General features: G+C 34.9%; 1 long non-coding RNA gene across 1 annotated transcript; it reads right to left on the bottom strand.

Annotated features, from left to right (window-relative positions):
• Positions 1-1,009: 1,009 nt before the first annotated feature.
• LOC116133891 lies at positions 1,010-1,893 on the bottom strand. The gene is made up of 3 exons (XR_004128618.1): positions 1,726-1,893; positions 1,150-1,247; positions 1,010-1,062 (listed from the first exon to the last, which is right to left on the bottom strand). It is a non-coding gene; the product is annotated as an uncharacterized LOC116133891 (long non-coding RNA).
• Positions 1,894-11,398: the final 9,505 nt, after the last annotated feature.

The raw sequence follows: 11,398 nt of genomic DNA, 5'->3' as shown, positions 1-11,398 counted from the left end.
GAAGCATACGAACTCATAGATCTAATCTATGTAGCCTATTGTACAAATTTACACCATGTCAACTCAAGGAGTCACAAACATTAAAGAACAAGATCACCCACCCTACTTTCACTGTTGTTATCCTCAACCAGCAGGATCCTATCTCAAACAGTAAGTTATAAATACAATGCTACCTTACCCTAGTTCCCCATATACCAACTAGCATGCAAAAACCACAAAAAACGAGATTATAGCTTCATAAAAAAACAACACAGAAGTTACTCACGTCATAGCTTTTACATTCTTCAAGCTCCTTCTCAGTCCTTCTAGTGATTATCATCTGCCAAAAACAACAACAGCAATCAACATCTTCACAAAAAATATCTAGTAGTCTGAACAAAAATACAGGACAGTTTACAACTCTTCCCTTACAGTTAATAGCACTCTCCTGACCTATCCCACAAACTTTTCCTAAGAATCTTCTAATCTCTAAAAAGGAAAGAAAATTTATTTCTTTTCCAGGTTACAAATTAAATTCAGTGCATCACTACATGATTGAAAGAGAGTGACACTTGGTCACCGGCAAAGGCTTCCAAAGTACCCTCTCAAGTTTCCAGCCATTTCCAAGATTTCAGCACCTCAATCAACTCACCCAAGAACTTACAATCACCCACCATTTATTCCTTATTTTATGCTAGTTTAACTAACTATTGTTACTCAAACATTCAGGAAAACTTGAGAATAGTCAAATTCTCTGAAACACATATCAAATCTTAAACAAATCAACGAACAAAATTCTACATAAATTATACAAAAAAGCTTCTACATTTCTTAACTTACCCACTTGCATCTTCCTCAAAATTCAAGTCCCCCACAATGCGCCTAAATCAAACACATTTGTCTGGCATCGTTGCATCACCAAAGAACCACCCTACATACAATAAATTTTGTTATTTAAAATCCCAACAAACAAACTATCCCAATTCTCATTAAGGCCAAAGCAATTAACACTTCACAAATAAAAATTACCACTGGTTTTGCCACAACATCTGCCATCTTCAACGTGCACAACAACAGCTTTACCTGCACAAATTTTAATTTTTTTTCAAAGAACTTCAAAATTAAGTGAAAAAAATCGAAAATAAGGGTAGTCGTTTAATTGCTGTTTACCTAGAATCGGAACGATTCGCATTCAACAGTTGAACGAAGTTGAATTTGAATTTTCAATCTCAGATTCAGATCAAAAGAGAGTTTCAGATCTTCAGTTGCTGAGGTGAAGAGAAAACCCACATGATTATTTTGCAAATGAAACAAGCCAAAAGTCACTTGCCCTAAAACTCATTCAATTTAGTAGCCATCATGTTAATCAAACATTTAATTAAACATGAAACTCATAACACACCATCACCATAAACAAACTAAAAAGATAAATGGTAAAATAAGCTCTATGATAGCAATTAATGAATAAACATAATTGTTATATGAATTTTGCTGAATCAAAATTAAATTTCAAAGCAAGCCCCATCAGAATTTCCATCAAAATTATGCACAAACAATCGATACCAATATACGAAGTAAACCCACATCAGAACATGCAGAATTCCGATCATAATCTGAAAAATTAAAACAAACCCCATCAAAATTCGCCTAAAAAACCACAAAACAAAATGCCAACAATTGATCCAGACCATGTGAGAATCAACCAAAATAAAGAAATGAAACAAATCAAAATTACAAAAAGCTAACCAATTTGGCATTGATGTTTTGTTTCCGGCGGTGGCCATAAGGACGAGATCAAAATCAGAACAAAAGGAATAAAGAAAGAAATGGAGAAAATGCGAGGGTTGACGAGGAAACAGAAAGATTAAAAGGAAATGGGAAGGTTCCTCAACAACAACCCTTCTCTCTCTTCTTCTCTCTAAGGAATCTAAAGGTACCGGAAAGCGATTGCTTTTATTTTATTTTATTTATTTTATGTTTTAAGTTTTTAATTAAAAATGAAAATGTTTTTACAGTAATAATTATTATTAATTTATCATTTTACTTAAAAAAAACTATTTAAAGGTTATTTTGATTTTTTGTTTTATAATTGGCGTACAAAATAATTAAGGATGTTCTGGGCTGTCATTAATTATATTTCTGAAAAATATGTATAATTTGGGAAATTTTTAAAAAATAAATTATTCTAGTAAATTTTTTTTTCATGCAATCAGATAATTTATGCACGTTTGGATTAAAAAAAAAATTTTAAATTTTTGAAATAAAAATTAAATTCTTTACCATTCATATACTCAATAACATAATTATTAAACATGTTTAATGTGGCAAACGTCATTAAACATAATGTTTGTGGCTACTAGAGATAAAATATCGAAATTCTCTGATGTTTTTCTCAGGCCCATAAAGACGCACACATCGACTTGAACTATCAACGTTTAGAAAGACTCGTAATTGGCCTAAACAGTATTACTAAAAAAAGATCATTGTTTGGAGATGAGTTTTAAATGCACTCCTTGAATTGAAATCATCTTTAATTCAATTTTCATTTCTTAATTCTTGTTCTTAGTAATTATTAAGGCCAAAGCAATTAACACTCCACAAATAAAAATTACCACTTGGTTTGCCACAACATCTGCCATCTTCAAACGCGCACAACAACAACTTTACCTGTACAAATTTTAAATTTTTTTCAAAAGAACTTCAAAATTAAGTGAAAAAATCGAATAATAAGAGTAGCATTTAATCACTTGTTTACCTAGAATCGGAACGGATTCACATTCAACATTTGAACAAAATTGAATTTGAATTTTCAATCTTCAGATTCAGATCAAAAGAGAGTTTCAAATCTTCAGTTGCTGCATTCTTCATCACTTTGCTGAGCTATTGTGACTATTCTTGTTGTCTGATTATTTTATTGGTTTCCCTGGGCTTTTAATGAAGAAGAAGCAAAATGATTTATGGGCCTTTATGGAGCAGCTCTTTGATTTGGGTCAGTCTAGGACTCTCGACTAGACCAAGTTGTAGAGGTTGGTTGTGAATAGACCTAGCAAAACAGGCGGGTAGGCCAGGTTGGGGTCGAGTCCTAATGGGTATGGGTCTCACAGGTACGGGTCCAAAACGGGTAAAATTAAACGGGTCTAAAATGTTAGACTCAGACCCCATCATATGCGGGTACAGGTGGACCCGCTGGTGCTCGTTTTTTCTCTCTCTAATTTTCAATTTTTATAGTTACACCCCCAAAATTTCTACGATTTTCATTTTTTACAATTACACCCCCATATAATACTACACCAAATAATATCCTCGATTAAAACAAAACATCTATTAAAAATTCATAAATAATTTCCTACTCCACCCAAAGTCAATCCCAGATGTCCAAGTCTATTTTACTGCATTTATTGTCTATGTTTCTCGATAAACTCAATTACTCAAACTTCCTCCTCCGAATATCCTACTCAACCCAAAGTCAATCCTAGATTCCCAAGTCCATTTTACTGCATTTATTGTCTACGTTTCTCCATAAACTCAAACTTCCTCCTTCGAATTTCGCCATAACTGCAAATTCTTCATCACTCTCATCAAGTGAAAATCACTTTTGCGAAAGAAAAATCTAGCCATGGAGACAGGAGAAATGGAGCCAGGAGAGTGGACAATGGAGACAGGAGAAGCGGCACTGACGATGAGAGACGGATGATGACAATGAGTCTTTAAGAGAAGGCTAATGAGAGATGACGTTTGAGAGAAGGCTAATGAGAGATGACATTTGAGAGAAGGCTGATGAGATGAGAGACTGAGTTTGAGAAAAAGTTAGGGATTCATTTGGGTTTCACGATTGGGGGCAAAATGAAAGGGAAAGGGAAAGGGTTTTTTAATTTTTTGGATAAAAAACGGGTACCCGTGGGTGGACTCATGTGACCTGCTGGCAAAACGGGCCAGTCCGAGTACAGGTTGATACAAAACGATTTGAAGTTTAAAGACCCACACCCTGTATTATTTTCCCAAGTTTTGGATCGGGTCTAGTTGTGAATGACAGGCTCTCCCTTCTCCTTGGCCATGGGCTGAACGTGGAGGATTCTTTTGGGCTTGTTACTTGTAGCTTGTACAACTTTTTGACTTTCTTTTTGCCAAGGCCTGGTTTTTGTTATGGGCTTTGATTTTAATGGATTGTATCCTTATGTCTTTTTACGAGTATTTGATTGTATTTGTTTAATTCTTTTTATGCAATTATCGCTTTACCTGAAAAAAAAATTATTTTATTGATTTATTGAATTAAGTATGGAAATCATATGTGATATTTTTCATATTTCAATTATTCTCATGATAAGAAATAATGTATTTAATAGTGGGAATGTACAATGAATCATTGATTTTTATACTGTTTGAAGCATACATGTTGAATTATCTATATTTTTATTCCCATGATTTATAATTTATTATTACTATTATTAGTTTATATAAAAATGAATAGTTGCATATGTGTGGGAATATCATTAAAGTAAATTTATGAGCATGTTGTTAAATACATGAATTTCTTGTTTGGAGTATCTATGGGTGAGATAAGTCATAATTGCCCAAGCAGTCTATTTATTGATATTTATGAATTTCTAGATCTTTTCCTTGGGAAATTTACTTCTCTATATTTTACATATATAACCTACCCAAAAGGGTTCTTATGTACTTTACAATAGAAGCATGAATTAATCAAGAGTATTCTACATGTACAAACTAATTATACAAACTATTCTCCACAAATTGATGTGACACATTATCTCCTCTTATTTGTTAAGTTTATCTCTAATTTAAAGCCTATGTTCTTTTCCTCTTCTTTTTAATTTATTCATTATGTTGAATGGTTGTAATGTTGTTTCATATAGAGCAAAACAAGCAGGGGAGAAAACCTTGGTAATTATATCTGAGTGAATCTCCACAAGTTGAAAATAGTTGATGTAGAACCTTGCAAGTTCCCACATAGTGTATAGCCTTCTTCTCTCTCTCCCTTTCTTAAGTGGATGCTGAATGGTACAATTCTTGATGAAGGTTTTCCATCTAGGGTTTTGGGGTTAGAGGTTAGGGTTTTGGGGTTTTCGGTTTAGAGGTTTAGGGTTTTTTAGGGTTTTAGGGTTTAGGGCTTAGGGTTTTGGGGTTTCGGGTTTTCGGGTTTAGGGTTTCGGGTTTTCAGGTTTCGGGTTTTAGGGTTTCGGGTTTAGGGTTTAAGGGTTAAGGGTTAGGGTTCAGGGTTCAGGGTTCAGGGTTCAGGGTTCAGGGTTCAGGGTTTACGGTTCAGGTTTTAGGGTTCAGGGTTTACGGTTCAGGTTTTAGGGTTCAGGGTTCAAGGTTTAGGGTTTAGGGTTTAGGGTCTGGCTCTGATACCACTGTAAGGAAACAATCTAACAAACGTAGCAGAGAAACAAAAATTTAAAGCATAGATCGATTCCTTTAAAGCCAAGATCAGAGTACAAATTATACAGTTTATAAGTTAAATCAAAATTCTGTAGTAACATTAACGATCAAAGTAAAGATTAGAGTTCATACACACGTTTAGAGGCTCCTTCAAACTTGTCTTTGACTAGGATTTGCTATCGATTCAAAATAAAATCGAACCAGCAGTAGTCTATATGAAGATAACCCGAATAGCTAAAGAGGGATTTGCTAGATCCTCTTTAGCTTCAAGAACCAAATTGAATCAAAGAAAACTTTGATTCAATAAACCAAAGGTGGTGTGAGAGTAGAGAGAAATGGGAGAGAGGGCTGCCTCCTTTCAATTATTTAATAATCACAAAAATTAATTTACCACATAAATCACAAAACACGTGCACTTATATAGCGCATGTGAAACCCTATTCCAATGAGGAATAAGCTTGGGCTCCAACCCAAACAACCCTTATCTCCAAACACTCCCAATCATGATATTTTATTTTAATAATATTATTTTAATTAAAATCAATTAATATATTTATTAAAATATATTAACATTTAATAATAATAATAATCCATTTAAATATATGTGTACATATATTTAAATATAATCTCACTTATTTAATTTTAACATCAAATTAAATATAGGCAACAACCTCAGCAAATTTAATTGCATTGTGAGATTACCAAAATACCCTTTCGCCCTAAAAGATGAAGACAGCTCTTGCACAAACTGATTCTTAAATTATCTTCTATGTGTGTGACCCGTAGGCTCCTCATCATACCGGTAGTAAGTAGTATTGCGATTAACACCAATTAATCGTCTTACTACACATAGACCAAGATTGGCCCCTAGCAAGGCATCATGGCCACTTGATAGATTCCGATTCAGCAAAATAGCTACCTGTCAACGATATGGTTACCATGCAATCAAATCCTTTCATCATCTGTTATCTCATCGAGACTAGGGTATAGAAATAGTGTCAACCTTAGTTTACTCTCAATATATCTGTATTCAGTTACTAGACCAATGATCAAAATAATGAATTGGATTGAGCAACAACTCAATCCCACTATGATCATAGATTTATTATCATTATCATTAACTGAATTGCGTCGTGAGATAACTTCTCCCATACCCAGGAGTGATGAATCCTTTGTCGATCCACCATAGTCTTGATACACTCCTCGATGCAGCCAATCACTACCGTATTGACAGCTCTGAATAGAACTGCATTGGGCTAGTGTCAAACTACACCAATCGGTGCACAAGACACGCTGATGATCTCAAGTCTAAGGATCACATGCACCACCATTTGTTAAAGGATTTGTTCTATAGACATTGGGGTTACCATCGATATGGGATCCTCTGGTGGGTCAATCTAGTGAACTTGCTTACAATAAGCACCTATGTGTTGCACCAGGTTGTCAACAAACGACAAGTGAGATCAGTCACTACCTTTGGATAGGGTCGTTCAACACTATGATAGCCTTACCGTATTATCTGTGCCCTTGGTCAAAATAATACTAGGGCTACGACGTTTCTAGAATGGCCACCATATGTGTTCATAGGGTTCTCACTATCAATATTTGAAACACGGAACTAATTAAGTGAATTCGGACAGTTTCGACATTGTTTCATAATCTGGGCATAACTCTCTCATCCGAGCTCCGATTGAGATGATTCAAAATTTTGTGGAACGATAAGGAAGAGATCTACAACTTTTATGTTTTGAGTTTGGAGAGAGAATCGCTGGATCAAGGTTGTAATCGAGCTTGAAGTTGACACACCTACACTACCGACATTCTGGAACATTCCGCCTTGTCATGCAATTCAAATAGGCAGATTATTACAAGAAGTTTTGAAGACCTATTGCACGCAAATTACAGCTGGAAAACACCACTTTCCTATTTTATTTTAGGACTTTATTATTTTATTTCCAATTAATCAGATTAGGATAAATGTTACTTTAGGATATTAGAATATTTTGAGGAGATTGAGTAGAATTCGAATTCGAATTTAGATATTTTTAAAAGAGAGATCAGATTAGGGATTACGACAGATATGACACACGCCTCTCTCTTGTCTTCTCTGTAACTTTTCCTTTGGAATTTTCGTGATGGCCATGAGAGGCTAATTTTTATAACTTGGTCGAAGGAAACGGAGGCCTTGGAATCAATAACTGTGAGATCTAATCCGTTTTATTTCAGTGTTCAATTTTATTCTTTGAGTATTGGATGTTCTTCTATGCTTATTTTCATGATTGTTTCATTTAATTGCTAGGAGGCCTACTAGGTTATTATTTGTTACAACCTACTGCTAAGTTAGACATCAAATCCATAATTGTTTGATCCCTCTAACTTGTGAAGCAATTAGGGTTATTAATTTGCCACGTCAGGAATTAGTAATCTTAAGAGGAACACTCGACTAAATTAAATACAACCGCTTGAGTTTGTATTGTTTAGCTTCATCGATCTCTCTAATTCTTAAGGTTGCCATTAGATTAAATCTTTAGCGCTTGTCTAGGGTTGTTTAATGGTAAGATTAATTAAGATTGCTTGTTTCCTAATTAATTACAATTAAGGAGAGATAGGAAAATAGTTCCAACGGTGAATATTCAAAGTAAGAATTGATTTACTTTTGTATCAATGATCAGTTGTAAGATTCCGATGGTGGATGTTGACGAAGACCAAGTTTCGTTATATTAATTGATTTCGAATTGAATTGTTTTTGTTTTTGGCTAAGATTGTTTTCTGTTTTACTCAAAAACCCCCAGCCTTATTCACATCATCGAAAATTCGGCTAGACACTCTTCGTGGGATCGACCTTTGCTAACCTTATTTACAGTTCAGTAGTTAGGTTAGGAAGTTTTTTAATCTTGGTTGCCTACGACAGCACACCACTTATGATCACATATGGTGGTCATTCTAGAAATGTCCGTAGCCCAGTATTATTCTGACCAAGGACACAGATAATACGGTAATGCATCATAGTGTTGAACGACCTTGTCAAAAGGTAGTGACCGATCTCACTTGTCAAGGTTGTTTGCCAACAACCTGGTGCAACGCATGGGTGCTTGCTAGAGGCAAGTTCACTGGACAGACCCACCAGAGGATTCCATATGGATGCTAACCCTAATGTCTATAGAATAAATCCTCTAATGCATGGTGGTGCATATGATCCTTAGACTTGAGATCACTAGAGCGCCTTGTGCACCAATTGGTGTAGTTTGACACTAGCCCAATGTAGTTCTACTTAGAGCTATCAATACGGTAGTGATTGGCTACATTGAGAAGTGTATCGAGACTATGGTGGATTGACAAAGGATTCATCACTCTTGGGTACAGGAGAAGTTATCTTACTGGGTAATTCAGTAAATGGCAATAACACTAAATCTGTGGCCACAGTGGGATTGAGTTGTTGCTCAATCCAATTTAATATTCCTGTCATTGATCTAGTAATTGAATACAAACATGTTGAGGATATCTGAGGTTGACACTATTTATGTACCTTAGTCTCGATAAGATAACAGTTGATGAAAGGATTTGATTGCACGGTAACTATATCATTGACAGGCTGTGGTTTCGCTGAATCCGAATCTATCAGGTGACCATGATGCGTTGCTAGGGGCTAATCTTGGTCTGTGTGTAGTGAGATGATTAATTGGTATTAATCGCAATACTACACACTGCCGATATGATGAGGAGCCTACGGGTCACACACTTAGAAGATAATTTAAGAATCATTTTGTGAGAAGGGTATTTTCGTCTTTCAAGACGAAAAGGTAGTTTGGTAATCTCGCAGTGCAATTAAATTTGCTAAGGTTATTGCCTGTATTTAATTTGATATTAAAATTAAATACGTGACATTATATTTAAATATATGTATGCATATATTTAAATGAATTGTTATTATTAATTAAATGTTAATATATTATTATATGTATATTAATTGATTTTAATTATAATAATAATTAATTAATTTAAAATACCAATTACATGTGTTTGGTAAGTTTGGGTTGGTGCCAATGGGTATTCCTTATTGGAATAGGGTTTTAATTAATTGCACTATATAAGTGCAACTTAATTAAAACATGTTACAAACAGAGAACTGATTGTAATATTTTTCATATTGTATTGACAAATTATACATCAATATATAGGAAAATAAAGAACTAATCTAGGAAATAAATAATCTAATCTAGGAAATAAAAATATAACTTCCTACTTTACAGATTTGTTCCTAATATGTACTGATTACAATCCTAATATCCTATTATAGATTTATACACTTAATCATGCAATATCTGTAAGATTTTGCATGATTATCTACAACACTCCCCCTCAAGATGGAGCATAGATATTAATCATGCCCAGCTTGTTACAAATATAATCAATCTGAACCCCATTCAAAGCTTTAGTGAAAACATCTCCTCGTTGCGCTCTAGTCTTCACATATCCTGTAGAAATTAAATCTTGCTGTATCTTCTCACGAATGAAATGACAGTCAATTTCAATGTGCTTAGTTAATTCATGAAATACGGGATTAGAAGCAATATGAAGAGCGGCTTGGTTATCACTCCACAATTTTGCTGGCAAAGAGGCCATAAGACCAACTTCAGTAAAAAACTGATATATTTACTTCACACACATACTGGGCCATAGCCCTATATTCCGATTCTGCACTAGATCGGGATATAACAGTTTTCTTCTTACTTTTCCATGAGACCAAATTTCCACCAATAAAAACATAGTAGCCCGTATAGTGGATCTCCTATCTATTTTAGAACCCGCCTAATCTGCATCAGAGAAGCACTCAATATTATTATGTCCATGATTTCCGTACAAAATACCACATCCTAGAGCTCCTTTCAGAAAACACAGAATCTGTTCTAACACTGCCCAATGGGTCAATGGTAGGAGAAGACATGAATTGACTTATTCACTAAAAGAGTACGCAATATCAGGAGAGTGACTGTTAGATAGTTCAACTTTCTAACCAGTCTTCTATACCTCTCAGGATCTTCAAAGTCACCATCTTTGGTAAGTTGCGAATAGGAAACTTGGCATACTACATGGCTTAGCACTCAATTTTCCTGTCTCAGTTAATAAGTCAAGGACATATTTTCTTTGAGAGAGGAAAATGCCTTTCTTGCTCCTTGTTACCTCAACCCCTAAGAAATACTTCAACATTCCTAAATCTTTTATGAAACTGAGTGTGAAGAAATGACTTAAGTAATGAAATCCCTAGTGTCACTCCCCGTGATGATAATGTCATCAACATATACAACAAGAAGAATAATGCCAACTGTCGATGTTTTGTAAAAGACTGAGTGGTCAAAATTGCTCTTTGTCATTCGAACTTTGCAACTACCTCACTGAACTTTCCAAACCAAGCACGTGGACTGTTTCAAACCATACAATGATTTGTGAAGATGACAAAATTCAACCCCCTTTGAGTAACAAATCCAGGTGGTTGCTCCATATAGACTTCTTCTTGAAGGTCACCATGTAAAAACACATTTTTATGTCTAACGACGACGTAATGGCCAAGAATGAGTAGCCGCCATAGAGATAAAATAAGCGAACAGAAGTCAATTTAGCCACAGGGAAAAAGTGTCAGAATAATCCACTCCATAAGTTTGAGCATAGCCTTTAGCTACAAGACGAGCTTTAAGCCTAGCCATTGACCCATCAGGATTACTTTAACAGCAAAACACCATTTGCATTCAATAGGTCTTTCCAATAGGTAAGTCAACCAAGTTCTAAGTACTATTAACATCTAAAGCATTCATCTCTTCTATATAGCATCACACCAACTAGGATGAGATAAGGCTTTATGAACAGTTGCAGGAAGGGAGACAGAGTTAGTGATGCCACAAAAGACAAGAAGAAGATGATAGGTGATCAAAGAAACAAAATGAAGAGTAGGATAGTACACTGACGTTTACCTTTCCGAAGAGCAATAAGAAGATCAAGATCACTTAGTTGGATCTAACGACGA

The sequence above is a fragment of the Pistacia vera genome, unplaced genomic scaffold, assembly GCF_008641045.1.
Source record: "Pistacia vera cultivar Batoury unplaced genomic scaffold, PisVer_v2 Contig277, whole genome shotgun sequence".
Taxonomy (NCBI): Eukaryota; Viridiplantae; Streptophyta; class Magnoliopsida; order Sapindales; family Anacardiaceae; genus Pistacia; species Pistacia vera.
Note: the sequence above shows the minus strand (reverse complement) of the source record. Positions and strands in the feature narration are given on the sequence as shown.